Raw genomic sequence first — 10842 nt, forward strand, 5'->3', positions numbered from 1 at the left:
TGGAAGATTTTGTTTAGCGGTATTTTAAGAGGGGAAGCACCAATATATGGGAAGAAAGCTTGGGTAGCTGTATTACCTAAAGATGGCAAAGACCCATTTCGATTTTAAATTAGAAGTTATGTACCTACCATAACGTTCCATGTTAGTTGTCTTCTCTCGCCTTCTTTCTTGCTGGATGGGTTCGGAGCCGATCCTCGGCTCCACTCACTGCTTAGCTTGAGAACTCCTTTTACCAGCTCGAGGCAACCCTATATCCCATGATGCAAGGCGGGACTACCTCAGATCTCGTTTGGTAGCTAACCTACCCTGCTAAGGACTAACCTAATATATCCTAGGAAAACCAAGTTCATAATAAAGGAGTCCTCTAATGAAGGCTCAGGAGGAAACAACCTGAGAAGAGGAACTCTTCAAGATCTGTCCAGGCCAGGGGGAAGGAGGGAGGGACGCAAGAAAGAAGGCGAGAGAAGACAACTAACATGGAACGTTATGGTAGGTACATAACTTCTAAATGTTAAGTTGTCAATCTCGCCTTCATTCTTGCTGGATGGGACCGTGTCCCTAGCACCTGTATCCCGGGTGGCTCAATGGAACAGACTCTTGAGAACTGTGGAACCAAAACTGGCCCTGACTCTGGAGGCCAAATCTAACTTGTAATGAGAGACAAAGGTATGAGGAGTGGCCCAAGTAGCTACTGCACAAATGGTATCAATGGGTAGTCTATCCTGAAAGGTTGCAGAAGTGGATAGACTCCTGGTTGAGTTTGCTTTCGGTTTAGAAGGTAGTTGCTTGCCTCTGAGTGAATACACATAAGTAATGGTGGAAGACAACCATCTGGATAAGGTCACTTTAGACACTGGGAGACCTTTCCTGTTTTCTGCATAGGAGACAAATAATTGGTCCGATTTCCTGAATTGTTTCGTTCTATGCAAATAGTACCTGAGCTGACGATGGACATCCAAAAAATGAAGCTTTTGTTCAGCTCTGTCAGAATAATTTGGGAAAAAGACTGGTAGATCGATGGATTGATTAATATTAGTTTGAGAAACAACTTTGGGGAGAAAGGACGGGTTTGTTCTTAAGGATACCCTGTCCTTGTGAAAAACCAAGTAAGGGGAACGGATGCAGAGAGCTTGAATCTCAGAAACCCTTCTTGCTGAAGTGACAGCCAGTAAAAATATAGTTTTCCAGGTCAATAATTTCAATGAACATGAAGCAGACGGTTCGAAGGGTGGTAACATTAAGGATGCTAACATTAAATTTAGATCCCATTGTGGAGGAGGATGTTTTATTGGCGGCTTTAGGAGAAACACTCCTCTCGGAAAGGCCTTGCATAGTCTATGTGACATAATGTTATGATCTTGCAAGCCAACATGATACTTGGAAATAGCAGCCAGTTGAACTTTTACTGTAGATGAAGAAGATCCTGACTGAAAAACTTCAGCCAGAAAATCTAAAACAGAATGCACAGGAGCAGTAAAGGGATCAATATTTCTGGAATTTGCCCAAATGGAAAAACGTCGCCACTTGCTAGCATAAATGGTTCTGGTGGACGACTTCAAAGAAGCCACTAAGATATCTCTGACCGGATCAGAGATCATAGGAAGCCTGGCTAGGGAAGGAAGTGAAGCAACCAAGCAGTGAGGTTGAGAGAATGAATGGCCCGGTGCTGTTGACCCGACTGGGCCTAAATGGCCCATCTCAATACCGGAAGATTGCCAAATTCCAGTAATAACGGCCACACAGGTACAAAATGCACTCTCTAAAGCCAAGAATACAGCATCCATGGGACCAGATGACATCCCGGGCTGTGTACTACATGAACTACAATATGAACTGGCACCTCACCTAAGTGTCATGTTTAATCATAGCCTCACCTCAGGTTTCGTGCCCACTGAGTGGCGGAGAGCTACAGTTATCCCAATCCACAAGGGGGGATCCACCTTGGATCCCGGAAACTACCGTCCCATCAGTCTGACAAGCCTTATCTGCAAGGCCATGGAGCGTATTACCATGGAACTTATAAACAAAGACATTGGCAACCTTCAAACACTGGACCCCACCCAGTTTGGGTTCGTGAAGGGCCGATCTTGTCTCCTGAACCTGATTGACTTCTTTGAATCAGTCTCCAGAGCCATGGACAAGGGTAAGGTGGTCCACACAGCCTATCTAGACCTTGCCAAGGCCTTTGACACCATCCCCCACTCTGGAACCATAGATAAACTTACTAAGTTGGGCATTAATCCCTATGTCACCCAATGAGTTGCTAAATGGCTTACTGATAGAACCCATACTGTAAAAGTAGCCGACTCCAAATCCAGCTCCAGACAAGTGACAAGTGGAGTACCTCAGGGTTCAGTCCTGGGGCCGCTCTTGTTTGGCATCTACTTCTCTGAAGTACAGGTCAACACTAAGGGACTCTGGCTAACAAAGTTTGCAGATGACTGCAAACTGGGAGCCATTATTGAATCCCCAAATGATGGTAATTCATGGATACATGTTTTTTCCCAAAGGGGATAACAATACATTTCTTGGCATTGAGCTTGAGCCCATGGCTCTGGCCATGACAAGTGGAGTACCTCAGGGTTCAGTCCTGGGGCCGCTCTTGTTTGGCATCTACTTCTCTGAAGTACAGGTCAACACTAAGGGACTCTGGCTAACAAAGTTTGCAGATGACTGCAAACTGGGAGCCATTATTGAATCCCCAAATGATGTGGATACTCTACAAAAGGGCCTTACAGAAACAGATGCTTGGTGCCAGAGCCATGGGCTCAAGCTCAATGCCAAGAAATGTATTGTTATCCCCTTTGGGAAAAAACATGTATCCATGAATTACCATATAGGTGGCAGTACACTAAACACAGAAAGTGTGATAAGAGACTTAGGGACACAGGTGGACAGTGGTCTCACCTTCGATAACCACATCGCCACAACAGTCAGGAAATCCTTCTATGTGGCACACCTCATCACGAAGGGCTTTTCATCCAGAAAAAAGGAGGTCATTGTCCCACTGTACTCATCCCTCATTAGACCCATTATAGAATACAACGCCCCATTTGGTATGTACCTCTTAAGACATCTGCAACAACTGGAAAGGCCTCAGAAATACCTCACTAAAAGAATCACAGGCCTAAAGCAGATGCCCCACGCTGACCGCCTTAAAAACTCCAGCTATACTCTGTCACATATCGTCTACTCAGAGGCGATCTCTGCTTAACATACAAGGCCATGTCAAACCCAGAGCTGTTGGACATGCTACACTTAAAGAAATCCCAATCCCTCAGAGCCACACGCCCAGGGATCTAAACCTTGTCATCACAATATACAAAACATGCTGGAGGGATAGGTTCCTGACCCAGGGACTGCCCAGACTCTGGAATAGATTGCCCATACATGTCAAGCAGAGTGCCTCTTTGGACCTCTTCAAGAGGAACCTTGACGATTGGATGGGAGAAAGGAAATTCACCCCAGGGATCACGTCAGTCGCCCTGCTAGACAGGGGTCCAGGAAAGTAAATAATGTGGGAAGAAATAGCCAGGGAATTGTTATGGCTAGGCTTGTATAGGCCCTAGGGCTGATAGCCTAGTACCAACCTATGAACCTATGAACCTATGAACTGGGTCCAGATGCCAGGGCTGCACCAGGAGGTGACGATGCAGAGACGGAAACCAAATTTGTCGAGGCCAGTAAGGGGCAATGAGAATCAACTTGGCCCTCAAAACGGTGGCTTTCTGAATGACTTGTGGAATCAAGGGAAAGGGAGGAAAAGCGTACAGAAGTCCCCGGGGCCAATCCTGGGTTAGAGAGTCTCTCAGGGGTTGGCCTGGTAGGGGAAAGAGGGTGAAAAAATCGGGGCACTTGTTGTTTTGGGGTGTAGCAAAAAGATCGCAACAAGGTGTGCCCCACTTCAGAAAAATCTGGTCCACTACAGATTGATTGAGAGACCACTCATGAGGCATGAGAATGGATCTGCTCAGCCTGTCCGCCAAGAGGTTGGACCTGCCGGGGATGTGCGTTGCTATCAGAAACCGATGAGAGGAGATTGCCCATTGCCAAGGTCTGAGAGCTTCTAGACACAAGGGATAGGGACCTGGTCCCGCCCTGCTTGTTGATGTACCAGACCACAGACATGTTGTCCGTTTGTACTGCAATAGTCCCCGCGGGAAGAAAGTCGTTGAGGGCTTGCAACGTTAAAAGCACCGCTCTCATCTCCAGGACATTTATGTGCAGATGGTATTCTATGGGTTGCCACGTCCCGTGGACCATCCTGCCCTGATAATGCCCCCCCCACCCGATCAGAGAGGCATCCGTAGTAACTGTGGCAACCGGAGGGGGAACAAAAGGTCGGCCCTGATGAAGAAGAGGGGAAGATATCCACCAGTTCAGATGAGTCCTGCACGATTGTGTGACTAAGATTTCGTGCCTCATCGGAAGACTGTGGAACGACCACTGAGTGAATAACATCCACTGCAGAAGACGCATGTGGAAGCGAGCCAGTGGTAGAAGAACAATGGCCGCAGCCATAAGACCTAGAACCTTTAGTATCAATCTGGCTTTGACTTTGCTGCTCTGCAATAAAATCCGAACGTATTTTTGGATGTCCAGAATTCTTTGATCTGTTAGTCTGGCTAACATTTTGATGGTGTTTAATTCTGCCTATAAAGGTGATAGATTGGCAAGGCCGCAGAGAAGATTTTTCGAAATTAACTGAAATTCCCAAACTCCTGCATAGCTGCAGAGTGTAGTCTCTGGTCTGAAGAAGCTGACACCTGGTGGTGGCGGAGAGGAGCCAGTCGTCTAAATAAGGAAACACCTGGAATCCTTGACGTCTCAGATGAGCTGTGACCACTGCCATGCATTTGGTAAACACTCTGGGGGCTGAAGTGAGGCCAAAGGGCAGGGCTCTGAATTGGTAATGACTGGTCCCTAGCCGAAGCGGAGAAACCTTCTGGAGCGCCTGTGAATCTTTATGTGATAGTACGCGTCCTGAAGGTCTATAGAGCACATCCAGTTGTCCTTGCCCAGAAAGGGCAGAATGGACTGAAGCGTGACCATCCGGAATCTTGCCTTCTTGACAAATCTGTTTAGACTGCTCAGGTCTAATATTGGTCTCAATCTCCGTCCTTTTGGGGACCAAAAGAATCTCGAGTAGACGCCGGATCCTACTTGGTCTGCCGGAACAGTCTGGACGGCTCTTTTTTCTAGGAGCTTTGAAACCTCCTGTTCTGCCAAATCCCTTTGACCGGGTGAGATGTCTGGAAGGGATTGTTGAGGTATGGGATACCTTTCGAAGGGGATTTTGTAACCCTCGGATATGATCGACTGTACCCACATATCTTGTGAAAGGGAATGCCAGGCTACTGGGTACAGCGAAATCCTTCCCCCGACTGCCTCCAAGGGTGGACAGTCGGGAAACACTTCAGGGGTGCTGAAAGGGCTTCTCAGGAAGAGACTCCCTGTTGCCCTGGTTCTGAGGACCCCCCCCTGCCTCTAGGGCGGCGTCAATTATTGTTACCCCCTCTGCCTCTGGGGGTAAACTGACCACGTGTGTCCGGTGCAGCTCCTTGGGCTTTGCGGAACCACATCTTCCCTCCCTTCTGACCCTTGGGATAGGGTCTAGAAGGGGTGGAAAAATGGACTCCAACGGCAGAAAGAGTTTTACCGTCCTGCTCACACCTGGTCAAGGTTTCCTTCACCTGAAGTCCGAACAAAGCCGAACCGTCAAAGGGGGTATTGGTGAAGGATGCCTTAAAGGGGTCCGCAAAATTACAAAGCCGCATCCAGGCTTGACGTTTAAGAGCCACTCCTGTGCCTGCGGCCCTGCTCGCTCCATCGGCTGCATAGGATATGAGCCGCATGGAGGAGTTGGTTAAGGAATTCAGGATTGCTAGCTGTGAGGCAATCTTTTCTTGAGCCCCAGCAGCAGAAGGATCCTGGACCACTTCATCTAGTTCCTTGAGAATATCTCTTTGAAGCCTAGTGAAGTGACAAAGGTAGTTCAGCGAACGCATAGCAAAGGTCGCTGAAGAAAACATCCGCTTTCCATACCTGTCCATGGTCCTAGAATCTTTGTTAGGAGGATGGACAGGTACTGAAGGATCCGCAAGTTCCTTCTTAGTGGCTGCCGCCACCACCATAGCATCCACAGAGATGCCCTTGGAAAGAAACTGCTTGTCTGTAGGGGCCGTAATAAATTTGGATGGTCTCCTGGGGACAGGTTCCACAGAATCTGGAGCTGCCCACGCCTTCCGAGCCACTACCTGCATAAGTGGGTCGAAAGGCAGAGACACCCAGGAGGTGGAGGGTCGGGATCCAAAAGCCTCCAGGTATACAGACTCATCCTCGGAGGGATCAATGGAGGGCCAATTCCCCCTCTGTTTGAGGAGCTCAAGGATGTCTGAAAAGGAGACATCCTCAGAGGGGGATCGTGGGGAACCCTCCGACTCATCTAAGTCGGTATCAGATGTAGTAGACTCAGAGGAGTCTGTGTGTTTCCTCTTACACATCCTCTTCCGAGGGGGTTCCCCTGCAGGGTCAGGACAAACCTCGGAAGAGGAAGATATTCCCAATGGGGAAACCTGGGGCGATGGATCCCTGGGCCTGAGAGCAAGAGTCTGGCAAGAGGGAGGAGCTAGAGGGAGGAGCTAGAGGGATGGACCGTTGACCTGGCTCAGGTGCCACAGGACACTCCTCATCACCTCAAAGGCTCCCCTCCCCGGGAGACCGGAATATTCCCGTTCTGAGGAAATAGGAATTCCCGGCTCCACTGAAAGGGAAGGCTCCGAGGCCGATGTCGGTGCCGAGCTTACCAAAGCCGAAGCCCCGAGAGGGAGAGCGGGGTCGGACAAGGGTCCGATGCCACTAGCCCCCTCGGAGCCGACAAGGGAAACTCGACGACTGGATCCCTCCAAGGAAGGTCTCAAGGAGGAGATCGGAGACGAAAAAGGATGTATCGGTTCCGGCGCCAACACAGTCGCTGTCCCGAGAAGCTCTGGCTCCGAACTCTGGTGGGGAGTCGGAGGAGGAAGTTCAAGGGGTGAAGCAATAGCCGAAGTCTGCTGAGACGGGCTATGGAGCATTTGGGCCAGTGCCTGCGACTTTAACAGCCTGCTTACCACCCTCTCTAAATCGTGGTCAGACAGCCTGGAAGATCTCGAAGATCGGCTCCGATGACTCCGCTCTGCCGAGTGGATAGATTCCAAAGAAGGGGACCGAGATCTCTTCTTGGATGAAGTCATCGGAGCCGACGTCCTATGAGTTCCAGATGGAGCCGAAGGCTTCTCGGCTCCGATACTGGATAATGTGTCGGCTCCAGCCGGAGCCGACAAGGCAACAGCAGATTGGGTGTCGGAACCGATCGGAACCGACCCCACCTGAGAAGAAGAAAGATCGGCTCCGGCCGGAGCCGATCTCGACTCCAAAGGAGTCGGAGCCACCGGGGAAGGCTTGGAAGCTGTAGCCTGACCCTTAGATGGCTTGGAAGGCTTACTGGACCCAGGTTTAGTGGGTGAACCTTCCGGCTTTAGCAAGCCATGGAGGATTAATTTATTCCTCCTTTCCTGCAGGACTCGCTGGCTAAAAGAGTGACACAAAGCACAGGAGTCCTGCAGGTGTAAAGGCCCCAGGCAGTAAACACAAGAAGTGTGACCGTCTGTCAGAGACATTTTCTGACAGCACGAGTCACACTTCTTGAAGCCCGAGACCTTTACCTCCTTAGACATAGTCTAAGAAAAGAGTAACAAAAATACTCACACACACACCCCAAAAACAGTAACACAATTAATCCCACAAACACAGACACACAGATAGGGATTAATAAGGGAGGTCTAGGCCTAACTGAAAATTTTTAAACTTTTTATAAAAAGTAAAAAAAAATTTTTTTTTTTTTTTTTTTTTTTTATTTTTTTTAATTATAAGGGGAATAGGGTGATTGTATGGACACTACACACTAAAAAATAGGAAAGGGGAAGATAAACCCTGACTTAAGCTGTTTGAAAAACTCAAACATACCTCAGCTGGCAAAAAAGGAGACCTCTTCGCAAAGCGGCAAACGAGATCTGAGGTAGTCCCACCTTGCATCATGGGATATAGGGTTGCCTCGAGCTGGTAAAAGGAGTTCTCAAGCTAAGCAAGTGCCGAGTCGGAGCCGAGGATCGGCTCCGAACCCATCCAGCAAGAATGAAGGCGAGATTGACAACTTAACATTCATGATTATAAAGTATTTGTCTATACTAGCTAAGAGAATGGCAAATGTGTTGTCAAAATTGATAGAAATGAATCAGTGTGTGGTTTCGTGGGGGGTGGCAAACATCTGACAACATTAATGGAACAGTGATGGTCCACAGGGAAGCAGAATGTAAGCAAATACCACTGTTGTTGGTGGGTCCTGATGCAGAAAAAGCATTTGACAGAGTAAGCTGGGATTTTGAATTGGATTGGAAGCATTTGCATTCCCTGATACAATAATAAAGTTAATAAGAAGGATATATGAAGGAGCAGAGGCAGGAATTAAAGGTAGGAAGGTTCCTGTCAGATAAGCTGTGTTTGAACACAGGAATCAGGAAAGGTTGTCCTCTCTCCTCTTATTTGCTTTACATTTAAAGACACTGATAAAGAAAACAAAGGACTCAGAAATACAAATATATAACTGGTATGGTAATCAAGAAAAGTTAGCCTTATTTGCAGATGACAATATTTTGTACCTGATAAATCCAGAAAAGAGCATCTTAGTATTGTGGAACATTTTGAAACAGTTTCAGGTCTTTTTGGGATATAAAAGCAATGAAGAGAAACAAAGGCTATAGCTGGTAATTATGTACCCACAGAAGAATTGGTTCAGCAATACCCATATTTATGGAGACATGACAAGATAAAATATTTAGGAGTATGGATTGAAAATGCTTCTGTTAATGGCAGCTAGGAATATGTGGGAAGAGACTAAAAAGATAATATAAACATTGAAAAAGTAGAAACTTATTAATGGATATGGATACTAAGATACAAGCAGTGAAAATGTTTTTCATGGCTTTAGTCTTGTATATGGGTTAGCATACTTTTATCAACCCAAGGAGAAGTTGTGGACAGTAATTAATAAATAATTGAAGGAACATATCTGGGAGGGAAAGAGGGCAAGAGTTATGTGGAATAAGGTGATCCTTCCTGTAGAACAAGGTTTAGGTTTACCTGATTTTAAGTGATATTTTAGAGTTGTATATCATAATATATATATATATATATATATATATATATATATATATATATATATATATATGTGTGTGTGTGTGTGTGTGTGTGTGTGTGTGTGTGTATCATACACACACACATATATATATATATATATATATGTTTATATATATATATATATATATATATATATATATATATATATATATATATATATATATATATATATATATATAAAACACAAACAAAGTTATAATTCAAACTGGAAAGGGATGATGAATAAGCAAGGTGGAAGTTCATGAGAGAGAGAGTGGGATTTTTAATAGAAAACCTTTAAGGAGAGTAATAACAATAATACAGAATACTGTATTCATAAAGCTGCAGAAAGTGTTCTGAGAACTAAGCCAATATGAGAACGGAGAAAGGAGATTTTGCCCATAGGGATGACTGCAAGTAGGGGGTGCAGAAAACAGGCAAGAGGGGGCTGGAATTTATTGGAGAAACCTGGCAAAGGAGCCAAGATGTTGGGAGCAAATAAATCAACCAGGAAAGGTAAGAGTGCGATGAAGCCAAGACGACACTTGTATCACAGGCTAGAGGCTGCCTTCCTTATTAGGGCTTGATCTCAAAGTATAGGTAAAGAGAAACGGCTAGGGGTTTTTAAGTGAAACACCTGTTATGGTGGAGTTTTTAGTTTAATGTAGAACAGAAGCAGCTGTTTAAAAAGGGATAATTAGTAGGGCATATAAAATATAGCATGGTAACTATAAGAATCAATCAGAGAAGGTTAGAAAAGAGTGGGAAGAGAAACTGGAAAAGCAATTTACAAAAAAACAATGGGAAGGCATATATAAAAAATGTTTATGGTTCCTAAGTATGCAACCAAGTCCAGAAGGTTTAGGATCTTTGGTTGGAACTGTCTGCATAGGTATATTTTATACCCCAAACAAAGAATTTTTACTCAAGTAGACAGCAAATGTTAGAGATGTGATAGAGAAGAAAGGTAACTGGGAACATATGTTTTGGGAGTGTAATGAGTTTGCAGACTTTAAAAATTCCCTAGAGTACTCATCAGAAATATTGGGTGAGCAAATGTCTGTAAGTAAGGAAATGATTCTTTTGAGCTGGAATACAGTATCTGAATTACCTAGACATAGTAAGGCCTTACATTTAATTCTGTTGGCTGCCAAAAAACAGTTACTACATAGATGTTGTTGACAAACTTAAGAGGTTATGTACAAACCCTTACATCACCTGTTGGATAGCCAGCTGTTTCACAGATAGGACCCAGAAAGTTAGAAATGGGGAGTCCACCTCGACAAAGAGGCCAGTCACAGGCAGAGTCCCTCGGGGATCAGTCCTGGGACTGCTACGTTTTGGCATTTGCTTCTCTGAAATCAAGGCCAATGCCAGTGGCCCCTGGCTGACTAAATCTGCAGATTGCAAATTAGGAGCCATCATTAAACAGCCCACTGACACAAATGTTCTTCAGGAAGGGCTGACACAAACAACTGGTGCCAGAGCCGTGGACTAAAAATAAAGAAATGCATAATGGTATCCTTCAGGAAGTCATTCACCCCTGGTAACTATCACATTGACAGTACACTCCTTAAGAGTTGACCCAGTAGTCAGGGCCTTGGGGACACACACAGACAGTAATCT

Source organism: Protopterus annectens, chromosome 9.part0 (genome assembly GCF_019279795.1).
Source record: "Protopterus annectens isolate FY-2018-M chromosome 9.part0, PAN1.0, whole genome shotgun sequence".
NCBI classification, from domain to species: domain Eukaryota; kingdom Metazoa; phylum Chordata; order Ceratodontiformes; family Protopteridae; genus Protopterus; species Protopterus annectens.